The sequence below is a fragment of the Falco punctatus genome, assembly GCF_963210335.1.
Source record: "Falco punctatus genome assembly, chromosome: 5".
Taxonomy (NCBI): domain Eukaryota; kingdom Metazoa; phylum Chordata; class Aves; order Falconiformes; family Falconidae; genus Falco; species Falco punctatus.
In genome coordinates, this window is record NC_137584.1 from 42,694,686 (window position 1) to 42,706,241 (window position 11,556).

The 11,556-nt window shown below is 43.0% G+C and overlaps 1 long non-coding RNA gene across 1 annotated transcript in view; it reads right to left on the reverse strand.

Annotated features, from left to right (window-relative positions):
• Positions 1–3,068: 3,068 nt before the first annotated feature.
• LOC308065085 overlaps positions 3,069–11,556 on the reverse strand; it is a 99,641-nt gene continuing 91,153 nt past the window's right edge. The window contains exon 2 of the long non-coding RNA XR_013928655.1: positions 3,069–11,518. This is a non-coding gene — a long non-coding RNA (uncharacterized lncRNA). The remainder of the gene's footprint in view (positions 11,519–11,556) is intronic.

Genomic DNA, 11,556 nt, shown 5'->3' on the forward strand with positions numbered 1-11,556 from the left:
GTAGTAGCTGGTCCAGTTAGTTGGTTTAAAAGTCAAGATTTAAAAATGCCTCTTTTAATTTGTTGTATTACAGGCTATGGAGGTTCTTACAGATTAAAGAGACGGGTGCAAGGGAGGAAATAGGTGTCGCTGTGACTGCCTGAATTGACTGTCTTCAGTCATCCCTACCCATTCCTGGATCTCTCACGTGAGATCTTCTTCAGTTATAGTGCTTGATGCAGTAGCTTGTGAAGTGTTACCTCGGGCAAGAGGTTACAGCACTGGCTCAGGCTAAATTAGGAACTGAATGACAGCATGTGATACTTGTTTCATACTAGCTGTTGAAGTATATATACTAAAAAATCCTTTAAGAGACTGATTTTATACATATACCAGGTATAAGATGTCTCTGCATAGCTGTGTTCCTGAAGCAGTTCTAACAAATTAAGCTTAATGCTTGAGGCAGGAACGAAGTACTGTCTGCTATAAAGGAGCATGCCCAAAAGGTCTTGAAAAATACAAGAAATTGTTGGTGTGCTTCGGTGTTTTTGCTGGTTTTGTTGCAAGTGTTTCAGGATGCTACTGAACATACATTGTACCTTGTGCTTAAGTTTTCTTTGAGCTTTCTCCACGCCCTGGTTAAATGCAATACTCTGTGTGCCCCTTTAAGTTCAGGATGGATTCTCAGGGAAACAAGGAATAGGCTTACATTACCGTACTGCTAGGCTGCTGTTTTGAAGTATTGAGTAAGATTAAGGGGAGAAGTGTTTATAAAGAAAGAAATGCCTTTCATTAGCAGATGCAAGGTGAGAAACTGTCACCACTGCAACAACAATCTTTGGTCATTAACCAATGCTGTGACTGGTGAGATACCTCTGTTGTGAATGAAAGTGAATTGTGCAAACAGGGCATATTTCACATTTAAAGTGCTTATTTTTTTACTATGTAATACTTTTTCTCTAGGCCTAGTTTTCATCTTGGATATGCAGCTTTTGAGCTTCTTCTTAAGTCTGGATTGCTTCATAATCTTGTTTAAGACTTGCATCATCATCCCTCATATCCTTCGTTTGCCTCTGAGGGTGCGAGAGCATTGATGAATTAAAACAAGTGTATTGGTAATCAGTCTGGCAGCTTTGAAATTTAAAAAAATAGAAAGCTTACCGTCTGCAAAATCCTCTGTAAGTCTGGAGAGCTGGTGACTGAGATCTGTGTCACAAACTTTGCTCAGCATTTCCTCCTAGAAGAAGCGGGGGTCTCCATGAGTAAACTCTAGCATTACATAGATTTTTCCGTAATAGAAGCTTCTGGCAGAAAGAATTATACTTCCTAGGTGGCAACTCAATTTACAGGGGTGATCAGTCTATTTTGAAACACATCTTCCTAACTTAATGTTCCCAGCCTCTGTCCTTGTGTGTTTCCTTTTAAGCACTTCAGAATGCTGAAATTAATGCAAAATACATCATGTAGCCCACAAGAGTCCTGTTGCAAGATAATTGAGGCAAATCCTTCTTAAGGACTTAATATTAGTTACAGAGTTGATTAATATTGTTGAAAGTTATTAAGGAGAGAAAGGAATAATATTTGCCATAACTAGTAAATCATGTGTAGCTAGCTGTAGATATAAAGCTTAATTTAAGCAAGTTGGGTTAGTATCTGGCCTTAAAGGCCAATATTAGGTTTTAGTTGTCAGACTTCAGCTGACTGAAATCCTGCAGATAGGGTGGATTGAGCAGGGGTGAAGCAGTGGCATTTTTTAAGAGGAGGAACAGGCACTTTGGGTATTAAGAGAATCCTTTGTTTCTTACTTTCCGGAAGTACCTTCAAAGTACAGAGGCGTCATGTTGTGTTTACCATGAAGTCTGCCTGAAGATGAAGGAAATGGTGGAGTCTCCCCCCCACGCCCTCCCCATTTCCTTATTCAAGACTATATGATACGATGAAGGACCGTATAGCATAGAGCAGAAGACCCTAGTGGAGTGCTCCTCGTGATGGGTGAATGCTGAGGCAGGGCTTTGTTGGTGAGTGCTGTAATGCTGATGTCAGGCATCTTCTTGGTGCTGCATCCTCTTAAAGAATGGAGAGGGAAATGTGCCTGTACACTGGTGCTCTGGAAGGGGGTGCTTAAGCTATGGAGGAAGCCTGAGTTAACTCCAGGCAGCGAGGAGGTAGCCATGGAGAGCTCCTCCAGCAGGACCACCATGTACGGAGGCTTTAAAGCTAGCAGTGAGACACCCAGCACATGCTGTTAAGGCTCAGTTTCTGCTGCGCACCAAAGTTAAGAGGCAGCTCTGCTCATCTGCTTACAGTCAGCTGGTGAGCTGGTCCTGCTGCCTCGTGTTCCATTGTTTAAGTCCGAGTACAGAAGGTCCAAAGCTGTATGCAGACAGGAATGTCTGTGGAACAGGAAGGTGGAAGTTTACTACATGTTGAAGGCAAATAGTGGGAACATTGAAGCAATTAAAATGACTTAATGCTTGTTCTGGTGGACAGTTATAAAGGACAAAGGTTGGTTGTATGGTTCATTTGAAGGAAGGGCTTGGTTAAACTGTCTTAACTCCAAACTTCTGTGAAATTTGGAAAAAGTCCTAGTGGGTCTTCCAACGCTAGGAGCTGGAGTACGTGCCTGTAATTTAACAACTCTGGTCTCAAAGCTGTCGGCTCTGGGCAGTGAAAGTGCTTAACCTCTCACTAATCTCTGTTAGTAACACTGCATTACAGAAGTTGCTGTGGAAGTGGGCAGGTGGGTCTCTCCCTCCATGAATTGCGAAACAGGAAGGTAAATCCTTACAGCCCATCCCAAATGCCCTGTTTGAACAGAAAAGTCTAAGACCTGTTACTCAAAACTGAACTACTAACACAGTTTGTTCTACCTAGAGCTTCCTGACCTTAATGGTAAAAATAGTAGCTGTGTGTGAGACGTCTCCAACCTGAACTGTGCAGTGTCTCTCATCAATGAGCATGAAATTACTTGCAGATTTGCTGTGTGTGACAGGAACAGTGATTTTTCTAACTTAAGTGCTAGCTGAATCAGTCTTTGACCTGGGCCAGGCAGAAGAGCTGCAGAATTGCATCCTGGCAGCCCCCTGGAGCCTAGTTTTTGTCAGTGCTTGCTTAGCAGCGTTGCTTGTGAAGCTGCAGTGTATGTATACACAGTTAATTTGTGTGCAGGCCATGCTATGTTAAAACAAGAACTTGGAATCATTTTCAAAAGAGGAATAAAGTGCAGTACCCAACCCAAATCCTCTTGGAAATAACTATGTTTTATGGGTTGGAAGAACAAAGTGCATCAGGGTGACCCCATAAGCAATAGTTAGAACTGGCAAAGCTGCTGCATGTAAGAGACTTCGGTTTGCAGACCGCAAATAGATTTCAGTGGCAGAACTTTTCAGAAGCAGATGCAATCTTGTCTCAAAGGGCAATATGCTGCTGTGAAATGCAAGTGCACATTTCTGACCTGTAAAAAGGCATATGAATAATATGAATTGCAAAGTATGTGTGTCTCATTGTGTACTAGAAAAGATTAATTTAAGGCCAGCCAAACAGAGCTCTTGCAGTATTTCTGCTCTCCCTCTGTGGTGGGTCGTGGGGCTGATGCTGTGGCCGGTCCCAGCAAGCCCAGCAGGCAGTGCTTTTGTTTTGCTGCTGAAACAGGAGTGGTCTGTTGATGTCTTAACTGAGCAGTCAAATGGAAAGGGGTCAAAGATGCTTTTTCCCTCCAGCTTCTGCTTTCCACCTCAAAATTACTTATTTCACCTTTATCTAAAGCATGTGTTAAGAAAGCAGTAAACCTCAAACTGTCTCCAGAATATACTGTCAGTGACTCAGCTTGTGAGCTGGTAGGCTCTTCTAGATGTATTAAAACCTCATTATTTACAGGACACTGACTTGTCTTTGTTCTGCATTCACTAATTTAATTATTTTTAGTGTAGCAAAATAAGTTTAAAATGCTGCTATGCCATTCTGCTAACGTTTTCCATGCCTCTTGCATTGACCTTGTGGAAGTTAATCATTACACTAATGTAAAGCAAGAGTTGTGTTTGCAGTCGCGTCTAACACTGAGCGGGTAAAATACTGGTAACTTAGTAGGCTTAACCTGCCTTTTCCTTAGTGCTTTCTGCTTAACGATTAAAAGTAATGCCCCCAGATTTCATCACAGCTGTTACTGCTGCCCCTTTGATTCAAAAAGGAAGGCTGCTCTGGGGGTCGGTGGTAGGCTGTATGTTTGACTGCAGAGCTGAAGCCACCCCAGAAAACCAGAGCCCTGTGTTTCCTTCCCACTAGGTGGGAGTGTGTACCTACTTTACTCCGTAGTCAGTAGGGCTTCCGAGTTGAATTTTCAAGAAGCAAGTTAAGAAGCAGCTTGTATGTTCTCACTGCACAGAAGGGGAACTGCTGGGGCTTCCGCTTTCTAAATAATCAGTGTAACCCCTGTCAATGAAGCTACTTCTCAGGGAGCAGTATGTGTGGAGAAGGTAATGCTGCTGCTGTGGAGAAGACCGTTTATTTTAGTACATACAATCAAATACAGGTCTTAGTATAATTAGAGCCAGGCAGACAGAGGCTAGAGGAAGGTACTGCTTATTAAAATGAAGATACTTCTGGGGTTCCCACCTCACTGCCTCATCAGGCTCTAACTATTATCTGGGTAGGGGCACACAATGTCCATGACATCCTGAACGGTCTTTTGAGCCCGGAGATTTAACCACAGGGAACGAAGTCTGTCTTACTGCTATTATTAAGCCAAGACTGCAGAGTACGCAGCGGGCTACCTGAGGGGTGGATGTTTACAGTTACACCTGTGCTGCTTCATAGGGCTATCGCTGCTCCAAAGAAACTCCAGCTTTTCACTGGATCCTCCCACCTGAAGAGATGGATAGACAAATTAGCACAGAGGCAAGTCAGCAGACCTGCTGTCTGGACCTGCAGGAGCTGGTGGTGGGCCCACATAGCCTTGTGACACGACTGAAGCAGCTCTCTGAAGGATGTGTCCCACTGTGGTGTTTTTAAGGATCTGTCTGGATTGATGGCAAATCCCTGGAATGCAGAGAACTCCCTACAGTACAGCACTTGGGAAGTCTTGGTGTTAGGGCTACGTGAAATGACTGGCAGTCCCATGGTTGTGGGCTCCTGCTGCACATAAACTTGCAGAAAAAATGAGAGTTTTCTGAAAGTATTAATTTCTCCAAAACTCTGGGGAAACATGTAAAAGTTGCTGGTTACTGCACTAAGTATTTGCAGACAGGCTGGGGGCTTCCAGGATCTGACTTCCTCTGGTAGAGTTTTCCCCTGCTAGGGAAGGTAAAAACTTTGAAAAGTCCAAACGTGTCTTCAGTTGGGCTACAGTCCCTTAGTCCTTTCTTATTTTTGCCACCGTCTTTCTGGGGAGGAACCAAGTCTCTATTTCCTTGGCTTCTCCCTACCTCTGGTGAGGTCCCTTATTGAGAGCCACCTCCTTCAGAGCGAGCTCTGCAGCTCTTGTGTTCCTTGTAGCTGTGTTCCTTCCCACGGCTGCTCCCTAGTGCCTGCATCTTAAGGGCTTGTCCTTTATGCTGCTGGCCATAGAACTGTAGCTCTCAAAAGTCAGATCTAGAAGCAAGTAGCATGGTAATTCAGCTATTTTATTCCATGAATTTTGCAACACTGGCAGTTATCAGAAGACTACTGCATATAAATTTTAATTTCTCTTTGTTTTTTAAGACAGGGTTAAAAGTTCTTACACCATTATTACAAAAATTATCACCGGCACATCAGGCATCTGCAAACCAGAAGGTAAGGAGAAAGAGCATCTGTTAATTTAAGTGGTGATTTGAAGGTAATCTCACAATTCTGAGAACTGTTACTAACTGTTATAATTAATACTATTTTAGTGTTTGGACTTGGCAGGAATGGGTGATACTGCAACCCCAGTTATGCCTCTAGAAATTCAGTCCTGAGGTAACTAAAAGCAAGGGCTTCTAGTTTGCAGTAATTTTGAAATTGGCTGTTGCCAAAACTGTCCACAATTGAAAACTTCTCGGTATTTCCAGGAATCTAGAAGCTCCCAAGGCCCTACAGCTGCTGAGGAAGGCTGATGTTCTTGTCTGTTGGGGCAGCTGTCATGGGCTTCAGGCCTCAGGCTTCTCCAAAGGTCGTTCAGACAGAGCTTTTTCAAATAAAGCGTTTTGGGCTCACCAACATAGCATTTAAGGAACTCTCCCTCTCTGTCTCTCTGTGTATCTATGCATCTGTCTTCTGACTAAAGGCTTCACTGGGATATTTCCAGCCACTGTTAGTCCTCAAGCAGGATTGTGTTAGGAGGCTGTGGGGAGGAGGGGAAATGCAGACTTTCAAAGGAAGCACCGTTGGACAGCCTTTGACTTCTCCCTCCCATAAAAGATGCACACAAACCTGGCCAGCTTGCCAGAGGAAGAGCTTGACTCTTGGGTCATTTCAGTGTTTGAGTTCCTTTCCCAAGAGGCTGAGGGAAACTTGCGTCAGAATGAGTTTACCCTTCTCTTCCATCTGGGCTCCCTCACCTCTAAAGACTTTCAGGCCATTTCAGAAGACTTTGGGTTTAATTACAATAAGCTGTACTGGTATTTACAGGGAAGAAATGCTCATCAGTTTCTGCTTATTTATTTTTCTTATGAAAGAATAAGATCACAAAACTAGAACTCTCACCTAGATTTTTTAGGGATGGAAGAATGTTATTTATGAGAGCTTAAGTGTAGGGCTTGGTGCTTGTTTGTATAACTAAATAAAATGGGAACAATCAATTGGAATTGGCGTGTCTGAGGGTTAAAAGCTCCAGTGGGAGTTTTTCCTTTGCCTTCATGAGATCCAGGTCAGTTAAAAGCAGTTCAGAGCCAGAACTGCTGCTTTTTCTCTATTATCTAGCTGGGAACTGGAGTTATTCCTGGATTTTCTTTTATCTTGAACATAAGTCGTAGCAGTTAAGTGGTGGTGGTTGTCTATCTGCTGATATACATTGCTGTCCTAAATGCATTCTCTCCAGCTGGTGTGGGACTGTGCAATGCATATTGTGTGTGTGAATGTCAAATCCATGGTTTGTATAGGAGAAAGCACAGGATATTAAATGGAACTAAATGTTTTTGTTCCAGATGTGGCTGTCTGGCACAGACACTGTGGGACAGATACAGATGTGGGCTGGTGGGTGAGGGTTCTGCCCTGAAACTGGTCCTTGAAAGTAACATCTGCATCTACTGATTCTGGGCTGACCTGTGCTTATTTCTCTCCAGTGAGCTGTGATGTCAGCTTCATTAGAAAGGAGTGCGTTTCTGTGGCCTCAGAGAAGTACCCGGGGAGCTAGCTCATGCTGAGGTGTAGGACTATCCCATCAAAGCCCTCTTTCCTTTGCCTGAGCCCTTTGCATCAGCAGCCAGTGCATCACAACAGTGCAATGATCTTCCTGCTGCTTTTGTTACACCAAATCCCAAAGAGTTCACTGTCAGGTGGTTTTGGGTGGGTAGAAAAGAGCAAGGCTCTCCATGGCCAGCTGAGAACTTGTCGCCATGTGCTGCACCCGGGAGTGTGCTTGGAGTCAGCTGCAGAGGGCTTCTGCGGACTGCATCCCCAGGCTGGTCCTGGCATCAAGGCAGCAGTATGCAGAAGTCCTCGTCTGGCTGTTCCTCACTTGGAGCTTCTTGCACAGTCCGAGCTGGACCTGATACCTGGAAATACTAACCATGCTGTCCCATTATGGAGCCTTGGAGATTACAGTTTTGAAGGGGCTAATAGGTGTACGTGTCTAAATATGCAAATGTGATAGCGAGCTTATCTCTGTGTGTGTCGTTCTATTAACTTCTGGGTGTTCGGAGGAAAAAATAGAAGAAAAACCATCTGGTTACGCTCACTCTTGCAAATCAACATCTGGCTGCCAGACTTGAGAGGCTGTGTAATCTCTGCTCCTGTGGTTTCCATGCTTTGATTCCCCGCTACGACTGAGCGCTGGAGAGGAACTCGCCCTTCATAGCAGGGTATAAGCTGACGATGTGTTGTAAGGATAGAAAGTGTTCACCATTAGACCTTGTTTACATGGAACTGTAGCCAGGTTAATCCAAGTATGTGTATGGTTCTCGTATTGCTTCATTGTTAAAGCCTTCCCCTTAAAAAGCTGGAACTGCTCTTGCAGTTACCCAGGTGTATCATAAAGGTAAAATGCTAGTTCTGCACTGTGTAATAAAAAATGAAGGCTTCCTGTTAGCCTCTGAACTGAAATTCAGCAAAAATATGTTTTGGTGTCCGTCTGTTCCTCCTCACGTGCACACACATGCACACCCCCAAGGAAATGAGACCTTGTGTCTTACCCCCTTGATTTATTTCTGGATGAATGAAAAAGGGTGGGATGACAGCACTGTTCATGCAAAGAGGGAGGAGGCGCGCGCTGCAGCTTTGCCTCTGCTCTCTGGGTGGGCAATTTGGACACTCCTCCAACATGCAGGAGAGCAGCATTGAATTCTTCCTTTGCTGAAGTGGACCCGAATGTGTTATCTCACACCAGAGTGCCCTGTCCGCCGTGCCAGGAGCATTTTGGAGGTGATGAATTTTGAGTTCCTGCAGCCAAAATTACTGCAATGCTCATTAGCTGGGGTGGTCAGGCAGAGGTGAGCCCCTCCAGTCCAGTGCCTGAGATGCTCACCTAAAAGGGGGACTCTGGATTTCTGAAAAATGCTGCAGGCTGCATCCCGACTGCTCAAGGGGAGCCATCTGCCCTTGCCGTGGTCTTGTTCCACTAACTGAGCCCCACATCCTCTTTCTGGCTCCAAGGTTTTGGTGACTTTGGATTAATTGGCAAGACATTTTGAATCAGTCAACACTCTGTATTCAGTAAATAAGTTATTTGCTTCCCCTAGTCTTGCCCAAAGCATTTTCCAACTCCATGAAAGTATTTTCTGTTGGCTTGAAAGGGGAACAGGAATGAAATAAATTTGCAGACTGAGTCAGAGAACATGTAACGGCAGCTAAACAAGAACTCTGATTTACTGATTTTTCATCACAGTCAAATTTAGGCTTCATTTTCTATGGATATTTAGGCTGTGGAGTGGTTTTTTTTTTTAAAGGAATTCGCAATGAATTTGTTCATCTCAAGTCAGAATGACTGTCTTGGTGGCAGCTGGCAGTGACATTTGGGTTATGTTAATGAGTACAAAATTAAATACAGTAGAAAATTAAATAGAGGGCAAAATTAAATATAATAAGTAGGAATTAGCATCATGAAAAATAAGTGAAAAAGAAGAAACTACCTGTAAGGCTACAGATCAAAAGGAAAAAATTACAGCACCAGTTTTTAATTTTTTTGTTTGTTTGCTTAGCAAAAAGCAAAAAAAAAAAAAAAAAAATAATTGGGATAATCACATTCTTTTTTGAAGCAGTGCAGCCTCAGCTTCTCTTGGAGCAATGATCAGGTTTTATCCTTCATTTTGAGCAGAAAAACAAATGCAGTGGAAGGGGTAGAGAGAGGAGAGCATGCCTCTGTTTTGTCTTTTGTACTCATTTGCTGTTCTTGACAATGGTGAGAAACTTGTAAAACTCTTCTGAAAAAAACAAGGAATCAGAAAAAGGATGTAGCTGGAAAAAAGAACAACCCCCAAAATCCTGTGCTTGTAGAAAGCCAGTTGTTCATCTGTTACAGTATTTTTTTTGTGAAGATTAAAAGCTGCCCACAGGAGGTAGTATCACCACCGTCCACCCAAAACAACCTGTCATGTCCATTGACCTCACCTGTCAAGTTCTCAGCTTGCAGTCCAGTATTACTGAGAATGCCTCAGCCTTGCCAACATTAATCTTTAAGAAAAATACATCCAATAAAAGCTGTGTCCCACCTAGACCAAACAACATCTTATTGCTACAATAACCTTCACTCTCGACTTGAACTAACATGGAACTAAGCAGCTTTAACTTATGTACAGACCCTCTGCTGTCCTAGAGGAGTTGCTCCTTCTCACCAAAGAAAATGCTCCCAGAAGAGCCTGTAGCTGTTTGTGAGGTTTATTGGCTGATGTATAGACAGTCCAGACTCAAATATCCACCTTTCCCGATAGCAGCTGCACAGTCACCATGACTCGGGCAGAGCAGGCAGCTGGGTGAATCTAGCAGACAGCTGTCTGTTAAGACATGATCCACATAGGCAGGGAAGAGCACTTCCAGTAGGAGATGGTATTTATTTCCGTAGGAACAAAATAATCCATTTTATGTCACTTTCTTTGCCATGTGGCAAAAGAGAGAAGGGAACAGACAACGGTAACCCCTGGCTGCTTCTTGTGCCCTCTAAAACCGTGCAGATCGTGCAAATTAAAAAATTAGGTTTCAAACAAAAAGTCTTTTTCATCTTTTCCCCCAGGAACTCCCTACTGTTGTTCATGGTACGCTATCAGCTCAAATACATGGAAAAAGCAAGAGCTGTCACACTGAAGTGACCTTCTTTAATTCGTGTTGGGGTCCAGCCTTGCATTCCTCTGGTAGGAACTTAGGCAGATCTACCCCTCTCCTCTAACCTTTCTGTGGATTATTTTCTGTCCTGTGTCATACGCTTTTAATTGGGATTGTGCTTTTTAGTGTGACCACGTAAAAATCAAACTTTTCCATTAACCAAAGAGATGCTCTGGTTTACTGGGACACGTAGGCATTTCACAATACTGTCCTTCATCCATTATTCAAGGTGGCCAAAAGTGCAAACAAAACTGACTGTAGAAGTTTCTTGTGTTCTTCCTAGTAGGATGAAGTATCGCAACATAGTGCAGAGTGGAAGTGGCATTTGATACATCTGGCAGATAATTGTGGTACTTTTGGGAAAATGGCATTATATAGAAAACAATGAGAAAATTGCCCTGAAATATATATTCTGCTTTTAAAATAATTGATTTGTATGTTATCTTTCCTTTTCAAAATATTTTTGTTTGCTGAGAGCCAGGTGAATTTTTTTCTTCAGGCTTGGCATGTCACCTTTATTGTCTGAACTTGGTTTTGAATTTCAAGCTTTGTGTGGATCCTATTTACAATGAGTGATTAATAAACTTAATTTGGTTTGGAGCTAATCCGAGCAAGGCATTGCAATTAAAAACTTAAACTGGCCCAGATTCAGGTGAAAATTTCCTGATGCTGGTGAAACCTTTGATAAAAAATGAGTTCAGGAAGCAGGTGAATTTGGGACGTGAGTATGCCGACATCTAAATTCTGAACAAATACAATTATCTCCAATTTATGTTAAAGTGTTCACATGTGGTATTAATATCCAGCAATGTCACGGAGTAAGAAATCGGCTGCGTTTCAGTGAAGTCTATATCAAGCAAGTCTCAACACTTCTCTAAAGCTGCAGAAGCCCATGAGGTCTTGACTGCTGGTCTTGTCCTGCCTCCCCAGCACATAAAGTTTTCATCCTTTACAAGTCTTCTGGGAAATCTCAGCTGCAATTTCCTTGAAAGATACGACATTGATATCCTTCAGAAGGGACACAAGCAATGGAGACTGGAAAAATGCTGCTGCTCCTGGTGCTTTCTGAAAACACATCAGATTTGTATGTATTTGGAGAAAGCTTGAATACCTCGGGAAGTCTTTTGTGTTTGGAGAAAGCTTGAATAC